The 10,851-nt window shown below is 47.1% G+C and overlaps 1 long non-coding RNA gene across 1 annotated transcript; it reads right to left on the bottom strand.

The window, feature by feature from the left end:
* Positions 1-5,003: 5,003 nt before the first annotated feature.
* LOC129052859 (uncharacterized) lies at positions 5,004-8,547 on the bottom strand. The gene is made up of 3 exons (XR_008517979.1): positions 8,403-8,547; positions 5,520-5,563; positions 5,004-5,080 (listed from the first exon to the last, which is right to left on the bottom strand). It is a non-coding gene; the product is annotated as an uncharacterized LOC129052859 (long non-coding RNA).
* Positions 8,548-10,851: the final 2,304 nt, after the last annotated feature.

The raw sequence follows: 10,851 nt of genomic DNA, 5'->3' as shown, positions 1-10,851 counted from the left end.
CACTGGAGCTGTAAAATGGTACAGTAATTCTACACAACAGTTTGGTAGTTTCTTATAAAGATTAAATGAGCAACTACCATATGACCTAGCAGTTGCACTCAGACTTTTATATCAGAGAATTTAAAATTAATGTTTACACAAAAATTTGTACATGAATGTTTATAGCAGCTTTCTTTGTAATAGCCCAAAACTGGAAACAGCCCAGATGTCTTTCAACGAGTGGCTGGCTAACTGGTACATCCATACCACAGAATACTACTCAGCAATAAAAAGGAACAAACATACATGCAACAGCTTGGATGAATCTTTAGAGAATATGCTAAGTAAAAAAAACTAATACCACATGGTTATGTAGTGTGTGACTCCATTATATAACATTCTTGAAATGACAAACTTTTGGAAATGAAAAGATTAGTGGTTGCCAGGGTTTAAAGAGGAGGTAGGAGCAGGAAGGAAGTGGGCATAGCTATAAAAGGCAATAGGGGGGATTCTTGTGATGGAACTGCTCTGGAACTTTATTTATTTATTTATTTTTTGAGACAGGATCTTGCTGTTTTGCCCAGGCTAGAGTGCAGTGGCACGATCACAGCTCACTGTGACCTCTCGAGCTCAAGCCATCCTCCTGCCTCAGGCTCCCAAGTAGCTGGGACTACAGGCATGCAGCACCACACCCAGCTATTTTTTTTTTTTTTTTTTTTAAGAGTGAGTCTCGCTCTTTCACCCAGGCTGGAGTGCAGTGGCATGATCTCAGCTCACTGCAACCTCTGCCTCCCGGGTTCAAGCCATTCTCCTGCCCCAGCCTCCCAAGTAGCTGGGATTACAGGCACTTGCCAACATGCCCAGCTAATTTTTGTATTTTTAGTAGAGACAAGGTTTCACCATGTTTGCCAGGCTGGTCTCGAACTCCTGTAGATACAAGACCTTGCTATTTTGCCCAGGCTGGTCTTGAACTCCCAGACTCAAGCGATCCTCCTGCCTCAGTCTCCCAAAGTGCTAGGATTACAGGCATGAGCTCAGCGTGTTCTGCAACTTGACTGACTCAATGTCAACATCCTGATTGTAATACTGTACTGTATTTTTGCAAGATATTAACATTGGGAGAAACTTGGCAAAGGATACAATATATCTCTGTATTATTTCTTACAACTGCATGTGAATCTACAATTATCACAAAAAAAGCATGATTTAAAATATTAGCTGGCCAGGCACAGTGGCTCACACCTATAACCCTAGCACTTTGGGAGGCCAAAGTGGGAGGATCATGGTACCCCAGGAGTTTGAGCTTGCAGTGAGCTATGACTGCACCACTACACTCCAGCCTGGGTGACAGAGCTAGACCCTGTCTCAAAATAAAATAAAGTAAAATAAAATATTAACAAATGGAGTCCAGCAAAATATTAAAAGAATAATTCATTATGACCAGATGAGTTTTAATCCAGGAATTCAAGGGTGGTTTAACAATCAAAAACCAATCATTGTAATTCACCTAACAGTAAAAAGGAGAAAAATCATGATAAATGCATAAAAAGCATTTTACAAAATTTAACACAGATTCATGATAAAAGTCTCAACACATTAGGAACAGAAGGGAGCTTCCTCAACCTGGCAAAGGGCATCTATGAAAACCTTCAGCAAACAACATACTTCATTGTGAATTTTTTTTTTTCGAGATGGAGTCTCGCTCTGTCACCCAGGCTGGAATGCAGTAGTATGATCTTGACTCCTGCAACCTCCTCCTCTCGGGTTCAAGTGATTCTCCTGCCTCAGCCTCCCGAGTAGCTGGGACTACAGGCACACGCCACCAGACCTGGCTGATTTTTTTGTTTGTTTGTTTTTGTATTTTTAGTAGAGATGGGGCTTCACCATGTTGGCCAGGCTGGTCTTGAACTCCTGACCTCAGGTGATCCACTTGCCTCAGCCCTCCAAAGTGCTGGGATTACAGGTTTGAGTCACCGTGCTGGGCCTTCATTGTGAAATAGTGAAGCTTCCACATAGTGAGACTGGGTACAAGACAAGATGCCCACTATCACCATTTCCATTCAACATTGTGCTGGAGATTCTAATCAGTGCAATAAGGCAAGCAAAAGAAATAAAATATTGGAAAGGATGAAGTAAAATTGCCATTATTTGCATTCGACATGATTGTGTACATAGAAAATCCAAAGATTCTATTGACAAAATAATAAAACTCATAAGTGAATTTAACCAGATCACTGGATAGAAGGTCAATGTGCAAAGATTCATTATATTTCCATATAGCAGCAAAAAATAGAAAAATGAGGTTTTAAAAACCTTATCATTTGTAATAGCATAAATATGAAATAGGAATAAATCTAATGAAGAATGTGAAAAATCTTGACACCAACAACTATAAAACATTATGGAGAGAAATAAAGGAGACATAAATAAATTAAGGGACAAACCATATCTGTGATTTAGAAAAATTAATATTCCCAAGAAGTCAGTTCTTTCCAAATTAATCCATAGAGTCAATGTGATTTCATGCAAAAATCCCAGCAAGTGCTTTTTTTAATTGAAAATGGTCAAATTGGTTCTAAAATTCAGATGGGAATGCAAAGGGCCAGGAATTTCCCAGGTAATCTTAAAGGAGAAGAACAGAGCTGGAGAACTCTTACTACCAGATATCAAGACATAGAAAGCTATAGTAGTTAAGACATTGTGGTACTGGCACAAGGATATAGAAACTGCCAAATGGAAACAAGAGAAAATTCAAACACAAAGCCACACATATATGATTACTTAATTTATGACAAAAATGACACTGCAGTACATTGTAGGTTTTTTTTTAAAAAAATAAATTAATTAATGGTGCTGGATCAGTTTGATAGCCATAGGGAAACAAAAATCTGTATCTTGACCCTGCCTCACACCATACATAGAAGTCAGTTCCAGATAGATTGCAAATATAAATGTGAAAGGCAACACAATAAAGCTTTTAGAAGAAAATATAGGAGAACAACTTTGTCCCCTTGGAGTATACAAATATTTCTTTAAAAATGCTATCCATGAAAAGGAAATTTGAGAATTTGGACTACATTAAAATAAAAACATTCTGGTCATCAAAAGGTTATGGTAGGAGAATGAAAAGACAACCCACGGAACGTGAGAAAATATTTGCAATAGATATATCTGACAAAGGAGTCATAATTCAGAATGTATTATGCAACCCAATAGAAAAATGTGCAAAGGACTTTGACAGGCACTTCACAAAAATAGAATATCAAGATAGACAATAAACATATGAAGAAGTGCTCCACTTAGTCAAAAAGAAAATGTAAATTAAAACCATAATGAGATGTCATCATCAACACATTAGAATGAATAAAATGAAGGAAAATACAAATGCCCAAATATTGGTGAAGATGAGAGTCACCAAAACTCTCATGCACTGCTGGCAGGAGTGTAAATTGGTACAACCCTTTGGCAAACTATGAGGCAATATCTGTGAAAGTTGAATGTATGCTTACCCATGAACCAGCAATTCCATTTGGAAAGACATGCACACAGATGTTTATAACAGCTGTATATGTAACAGCCAAACCGTTGAAATTACTCCTAGGTCCCAGAATTATGATGGCCTTGGCAGCTGTGTGGAGGCAGAACTAGGGGTGGTGAGACAGAAGACATGGTCCCAAGAGGTGGTTGTGGAAGGAGCTGGGTGAGAAATGGTGGTCGAGAGGACTGGGGCCATGGTACTAGGTGGGGGCGCTGGAGAGGCAGGAGGTAGAGGCCACATGATTAGAAATAGACTGGATGTGGGAGGTGGGGGGAAGCCAGAGCCAGGGCCTGAGCTCCTGGGAGGATGGCTGCACCATTCATTCAGGAAAAGAAGCAAGGAGGATGAGGAGGCATGGGTGGGAATGAAGAAGGAGTTTGGTTTGGTGTGCAGTAGGTCTGAGGTGCTGGTGAGACTAGAGTAGGAGGCCATGCAAGGATGGGTGACACTCTCTAGCCCCTACTCATCCACCCTTAAGTCACCAGAGAGTATCGGGTAGATGCCACCGAGAGAAGAGAGGTAAGCTGGAAGATAGAGGACCCCTGGCCTTTGGCCTGATCCCAGGCTGCATGGAAAGCAGATGGAACACCAAACATCAAGACCAGTGTGCTGCTCTTTAAGCCCTGTCCCCTGCCACTGCTGGGTGGGCACCTCCACCTTTCCAGACCCCAGGTCTCTGTCGGTTCCTTGGGTTCTCTAGACTGGGTTTTTGGTACCAGCAAGGGTGGTCTCCTTCATCTCTGCCCTTTCCCATGAGCCCTCACTGCCCAAGGAGACACTCCACTGACCTCCCTTTCTCCTGCCATCCAGGCTGCACTGTGTGGTCCTGCTCCCTAGAGAATCTGATCCATTCCCTCCCTCTTATCCCCTGCAAGGAGTAAATACTCACAAGATCTTCTAGCTTAGATTTCAGCGGTGACATAAGTTAGAGCCTTCAGTGTGCAGATGGGGAAACTGAGGCTCAGAGATGGGAAAGAACTACTTATTGAAGGTTACTCAGAGAGAGCTAGGGTAGAAGCTGAGCCAGAACTCAGGCCTCTTAAAGCCCAGGCTTGGATTTGTTTCTTCTTTGTAGAAAAAGAAATCGAGAAATAGAAAAAAAAAAAAAAAAAAAAGGGAGAAAGATGGCAAAACAGAAAAAGCTACTGCACAGGGAGTCAGTAAGAGACAGGAACAAACTCTGAGAGGGAGAGCGAGTGAGAGAGTGAGCAAGCGAGAGAGAGAGAGAGAGAGACGTGAGAGACAGAGGGGAGAGGGAGCAAGAGAGAGTTGGGGTAGGGAGTAGAGAAAGAAAGGAAAGAAAGAAAGAGAGAAAGAAGAAAGAAAGAAAGAAGGAAAGAAAGAGAAAGAGAGAAAGAAAGAGAAGAAAAAGAGAAAAAAGAAAGAGAGAGGAAAGTAAAGAGGTTAGCAAGGCAGTAGATCAGGCTGGCTTCCTGCTCCTGCAGGGGCTGGTGGGAGCTGAGCCCATAGCCCTGTAAAAGGCAGAGATGGGTGGCCCCAGAAATTCTTACCTGCCAAACCCCATCAGCCCTCAGAGGCCCAAACCAGAACTGAGCAGTTGATCTAAACAGAAAACAAACAGAGCAAAATGAAAACACGCTGGCTGCCCCCAGGCTGCGGCTCTGTGCATTCATTGGCCCCTGGGAGGCCACTGGGAAAGCAAGGCACAGCTTTTGTAACCCTCCTCTCTCGGTGGCTCCCCCATCCCACAGCCACCCCCCACCAAGAGCCATAGACTCAGCTCTGTTCAAGATGCCATGGCGTGGAGGGGGCAGGGCTCTTGGGGCCTAGGAGGTGGGGCTGGTGAAGGCGGTGTGTTCCCTGCCTTTGGCCTGGCAGAGAAACAGCAAGGCTGGTGGGGGGCTGACAGAGAGGGGAAGCGGTGGGGTGAAAGAGCTCTGCCCCCTCCCTCACGCAGGGCTGGAGATTCCTAACCAGTCCTAAGCTTGTCTAGGGTGTGGTGAGGGTGAGCAGGCAAAAAGGGGGCACATTGAACACCTACCATGAGTACAGTGTGTCACTCTTGGTCTCCATCGGGCTCTGGAGCTAGAAATGATGAAGAAAGAGTTTTAGTTTACATCTTACTTATTGTTAATAACAATGACACAAGTGATAACTAGTAAGGGTCTTGTACTTTGCAGATACCAACTACCCACAGGCAAACTCACTGAATCCTCGAAACCCTACTGTGCAGTACTGTGATTAGCTCTATTTCACAGAAGGGGAGACTGAGGCTCAGGGAGGTGAATCAGCTTGGCACACAGCTGGGAAGGGGTTGAGCCTGGAGAGCTGAGAGCAAGTCAGTGGACTCTGGGTTGAGATGTAATGACCAGAGCCAGTGTTCAACGTGGGAAAGTACCTCTCTAAACCCAGGGACATTGCCCAGCCCTAGAAACTTCTCATGTTATCCCAGGGAGTAGCAGAGGCAAGCAGTGTGTACAGGGGAAGCCAGGAGAGGGGACTCAGAAGAAGTGACCCTGGGGAGGTGGCAGGGTGTTCTGGGGTGGGACCACTCTAAGATCCAGGGAGGTGCTCAGTGGCTGGAACTCCCTCAAGGATTGAAGTTGAGGAGGCTCAGACAAAAACATGTCATCAACAAATATTTATTATTGAGCACTTATGGTGATAGAGGTCAAAACACAGGCTCTGGAGCCACACTGCCTGGGTTCAAATCCAATCCCAGTTTCACTACTCACTGTGTGACCTCGGTATAGTTCTTTAACTTCTCTGTCCCAGTTTCCTGATCTGTATGTTGGGGATAATGATAGTAACTACCTCAAATAGTTTGCGAAGATTAAATTTTTTTATTCTAAGTAATGCAGCTGCAAGAGTGCCTGGCACATGGTAAGCCTCACATATTAGCTGCTGATGTCCTTGTCATTATTGTGGTCATTTGCCTGGCCTGCCCTGAGCACTAGGATAGTATCGGCGAGCCAAAGCAGCTGTGGTTCCTGTCCTTGTGGAGCTCTGAGTCTGGCAGGGAAGGTAACCATTCATCACAAAGTAACACAACAAAAGAAAAACCGCAACAGTGAAAAGTGCCATGGAGGAGAGGTCCATGGTGCCATGAGAGTACAAAATGAAAAAGTGTGTCCCAGCCAGGAACATATGTGGACGTTTCCTTGAGGAAGATACACTTGAGCTGTGCTCTAAAGTCGAAGTAGGAGTCAAATAACAGAAAAAGAGAAGGAAGATCATCTCGGGAAGAGGGCACAGCATGTGCAAAGGCCCAGAGGTAGGAGGGAGCTTGGGAGTTTAGTACAAGATGTGGTTGGAGAGGTACGCAGGGGCTAGATCAAGGCAGACCCTGTAATTTGTGATCAGGAGTCTTGTCTTTTTCTTAAGAACAAAGGGAAGCCTGGGGAGGATTTTAAGGATGGAGTAACATGATCAGAAAAGACAGGGCCAAATCCTAGGTTGAGACAGGTCTCTGGTTGTGAGGTGGAGAGAAAGGCCACATAGAGCAGGATGGGTAGAGGCTGGGTTGCAGTCTTGGCCCTGCCGTTGGCTCCCTTGATGCACGGCCTTGAGCAAGTCCCTTTTCATCTCTGGGCTTCAGTTTTCATCATATACCAAATGGTCTCTGAAACCTACTTTATGGGCCATCTTGTCCTTCTTTGTCTTCTCTCAGTCTCTATCCCCCATTAAGAGGGGAAGAGGGCAGAGAAGAGATTCTGAATGCAGCACAGCCTCCTCTCCTGTCTTCTTCCTCCCTACACCTCCGCAGTGTGTTCCTGGCCCCATGTTCAGGCTCTGTGGGAAGGCTCTCTCCTCCTCCTCATCATCCACCCATGCTTGGAGCATCCCTGTCAGCCTCAGGACATTATGGGATGGGTCCACCCAAGCCTGGGACTGAGGGAGGCTCAGGGACCCCCATAGTGGTTGCTGGTAATGCTGGAAAGCCCAGAACCACAGGCAGCTGGGAGAAGCTGCCCCAGCCAGGATGATGGAGTGGGTGTGACATAAATTTCTCAGGACAGGCAGCAAAAAACATTTACAGCCCCTCCTTGCTGAGTCTGGTTCCAATCAGGCCCCTGGCCGGCCCGCTCCCTACACCCGCCACACTGGGCTGGCTCCTCCAAAAGCCAGAGTCATTTAGGGCTTTTGTCTTTTCTCCTCCTCTCCCTACTGTTTAAGAAACATTCACAAAGACATACATACACATAGGGCCCCTGCTCTTGTGGGGCCTCTGTGTACCCCCATGAGTGTACACATACACACTTATCCATACACACATGTGGCCCCCCGGGGTTCTGTATACCCACACACATATACAGACTAACAGATACACATACATACACACACACACACACACACACACATGCACGCACGTACACACCACATTCAGACTGGAGACTGGCCTTGGGTGGGCTGAGGAAGGCCATAGCCTCAATCGCCAGCCATGAGCCACAGATAGCAACATCCCCTCAGGTTAGGCACCGAAGGACCCAGGAAATGCCTTCCTGCAGGAACAGTTCCCAGGTCGCTCCTCTCCTGCTCCTCCTCCCAGCAATCCCTGGCTGCCATGGCAATGGCCTGCCAGGTCTGCCTTGGGAAAGCCCAGGAATGCCTTTTCTGAGGTGGAGTTAGGCTCTGGCCAGGCGGGGAGTGGGCCCTGAGGGAGGCAGAGGCTAACTGAGGGTGCCTTAGAGGGTAAACTGGACAGGCACAGGAGCCCCATCTCCCTCTCAGCCCAGGGCCCCAGAGGCCTTGGGCAAGCCCTACTCCAGCTCTGTGTCGCCCTCTTCCCCAGACTTCTCTGGTACTCCACCCTGTTCCCATCCTTAGCTCAGGCCACCAAATGCCTCACCCTGCTACCCAAGAAGTATCTGTTTCTCTTGATCCGAGCTGAACAAACTTCCTTTCACGAGCCTCTCTTGCCTACCTGAATACTGAAGCCATTTGGTTCCTCCCGGAGAAGCCAGAAGGAGCTCCCTTGTTTACTCAGAACGCATGGGTCCAGTCATTTCACACCAGATCCCTGAGGTCAGGCCCGGCTTCTTTCCACAGCAATGGTCTCACACACGTGGGAAGGCTGGCATCGGCAGAGAGGGAGAAGTTACTCCATGCACAATTTGGTGAGGATTTGGGGGCTAAGAGAATCCATTAACCTTTTTGCTTCTTTTTCCCCTAGAACAATCTGAATGGTGGTCCTGAAAGAACCTTAAAAAAGAAGCCGCTCTATATGGGAGGGTATCATCCTCACCCCTTGCCTGGAGGCAGGATGATGCCACGTTATGAATGTGTGTTTAAGGAAGCCAGACCTGGGTTCAAATTCCTCATCATTTTTTACCAGCTGTGTGAACTTGGGCAATTAAGTTGAACATATTGATGGGTTTCTTCTCAAGATCTAACATGCCCAGAACATGGTCCATACTAAATACTCAAGAAATGTTCAATCTAGTTGCTTCACACTAATTCTGCCCCGCTGAAATGGACAGGCCTAGGGAGAGGGGCAGAAGGAGGAAGGGAACTGATGTTCATTACATTCATTACTTTATTTAACACTCCTTGCTCCTGGTTGAGGTATTTACTATTAGGATCTCTGAGTTGAAACCTGCCCTCTCTAGCTCCTGAGCTCACACCAGGACATCATCCCATGCTGGAGGGACGGTGGGGGTGGGGGTAGGCCCTTTAACCCTGGTTTTGAGAGTGCTGCAGGCTAGTGCAAGAGGTGTTGTCAAGACCCCACCTCCAGCTGCCCCGTTCCTTGGGGGAAGTTGAGCAGACCAGCTGGCTGCCAGAGCCCGGCCACAAGCTGGCTCCAGAGTGACTTGGACAACTTTATGAGGCAGAAAATCCAGCATCCACCTCTGGGAGCAGCAGCAGCAAAGTAGCTGACTTGGCTTTGAGTGGAGGAAAGCCCATCTCTCTTGTCCAGATAACCCAGAGCCCAGAGCACACCTGGCCCCAGGCATTTTTCAGCTTCCTTAGGCAGGGAAGCCTCTGAGAAGCCTCCAGGGAGGCAGATTTCAGCTGAGCATAAGCAAAGTCAGAGATCTGCAAGGGTGGAACCAGTTACTTGGCAGGGAATGAGTTCTCTATCACCACAGGTGTGTGAGCAGAGGCTGCCTAACACCCAGAAAGCTGGCTAGAGAAGGGGTTAAAGCCTTCACCTAGGACAGGGGTTTCTGGCCTGGAAGTGGCCCAAAAAAGGGACCCATGAAATTAAAGGCCTTCCTGAAATCATGTGCAACACTTTGTTTGCTGTGTACTTTTATAGGAAATGGGCTCATTGCTTTCACAAAGTTGTTCAAGAGCACGTACTCCCCAGTGTACTTACACAGATAAGGAAATGCAGCCTTGGAGAAGGAAAAGTACTGACTCAGAATCTCTCAGCTTCCTAACCAGCTCACGATTCCACCCTGTTTTCTACTATACAAACTGCATTCCCATCCTGTGTAGGTGTCTCTTGATTCTCATGACAGCCTAGTGAAATGGATCACTGTTCTTGTCATTTTCCAGAGAAGGATTCTGGGGCCCAGAGAAGGGAAGGGCCTTGCTTGGGTCACACAGACAGATAGAGGACAAGCCAGGACAAGATCCTAGGCATCCTATCAATTATTTTTCCCAAACTCCATTTTGTTCTTGCCTTCCAGAGGGCCAAGAAGCAGAGCTGCCTACAGTGGGATCTGCTGCTTCTCCTCCAGCCTGCAAGAGAGCTCATAGCACCCTCTTGCCCTCTTCTTGCTCCCCATATTCTGGGGACCAGCCTCCACATCCCACCCCGCAGGCCTTGCTAAACATTCCTGGAATCTGGATTTGGAACAATGGCCAGGGCATGGCATGAAGAGGGCACAAGAAGGCACAGAGCTGCAGTTACTCCTCCCCTCCAGAGAGCTTCCATTTTTACTTGAACCAGCTTGCAGCCAGGTGTGACTCCAGGGAAGCTGGGTGGCTGATGCTTGCACCCACACAGAAGTGCTTGTGACCTGTGTAAGCAGTGGTCAAGCCAGGAAAAGATGGGGCAGTGGCCTCTGCAGAGTAAAGAGGGCCCAGGGCCAAGGTAAGGAGGTCAGCCCCTCTTTCTAGACAATGCCACCTCTCTGTTACAGTTGAAAAAAAACAAATCTCTGTAGAATCCTCAGGGACAGGGGCCTGAAGATAAATGTCCCCCTCCACATCCCCCTTGGTGATGTCCCTGAGATGGGGCTGGTAGGCAAAGCCAGCCCACTGCCAGCCTCTGCTATTCCAGGGATGGACGGTAGAGGTGAGCGTCCAGCTAGCGACATAGGCTTTCCCTGCAAGGTACAAAGGCCAGTAGGTGGGGAGGTGGGGCATTAGCCATGAGGCATATCAAGCAGGAGAGGGGCAGGCCCTGAGCGGTAGGCTGT

Source organism: Pongo abelii, chromosome X (assembly GCF_028885655.2).
Source record: "Pongo abelii isolate AG06213 chromosome X, NHGRI_mPonAbe1-v2.0_pri, whole genome shotgun sequence".
Taxonomy (NCBI): domain Eukaryota; kingdom Metazoa; phylum Chordata; class Mammalia; order Primates; family Hominidae; genus Pongo; species Pongo abelii.
The sequence above is the reverse complement of the archived record's forward strand: the minus strand, read 5'-3'. Positions and strand labels throughout refer to the sequence as shown.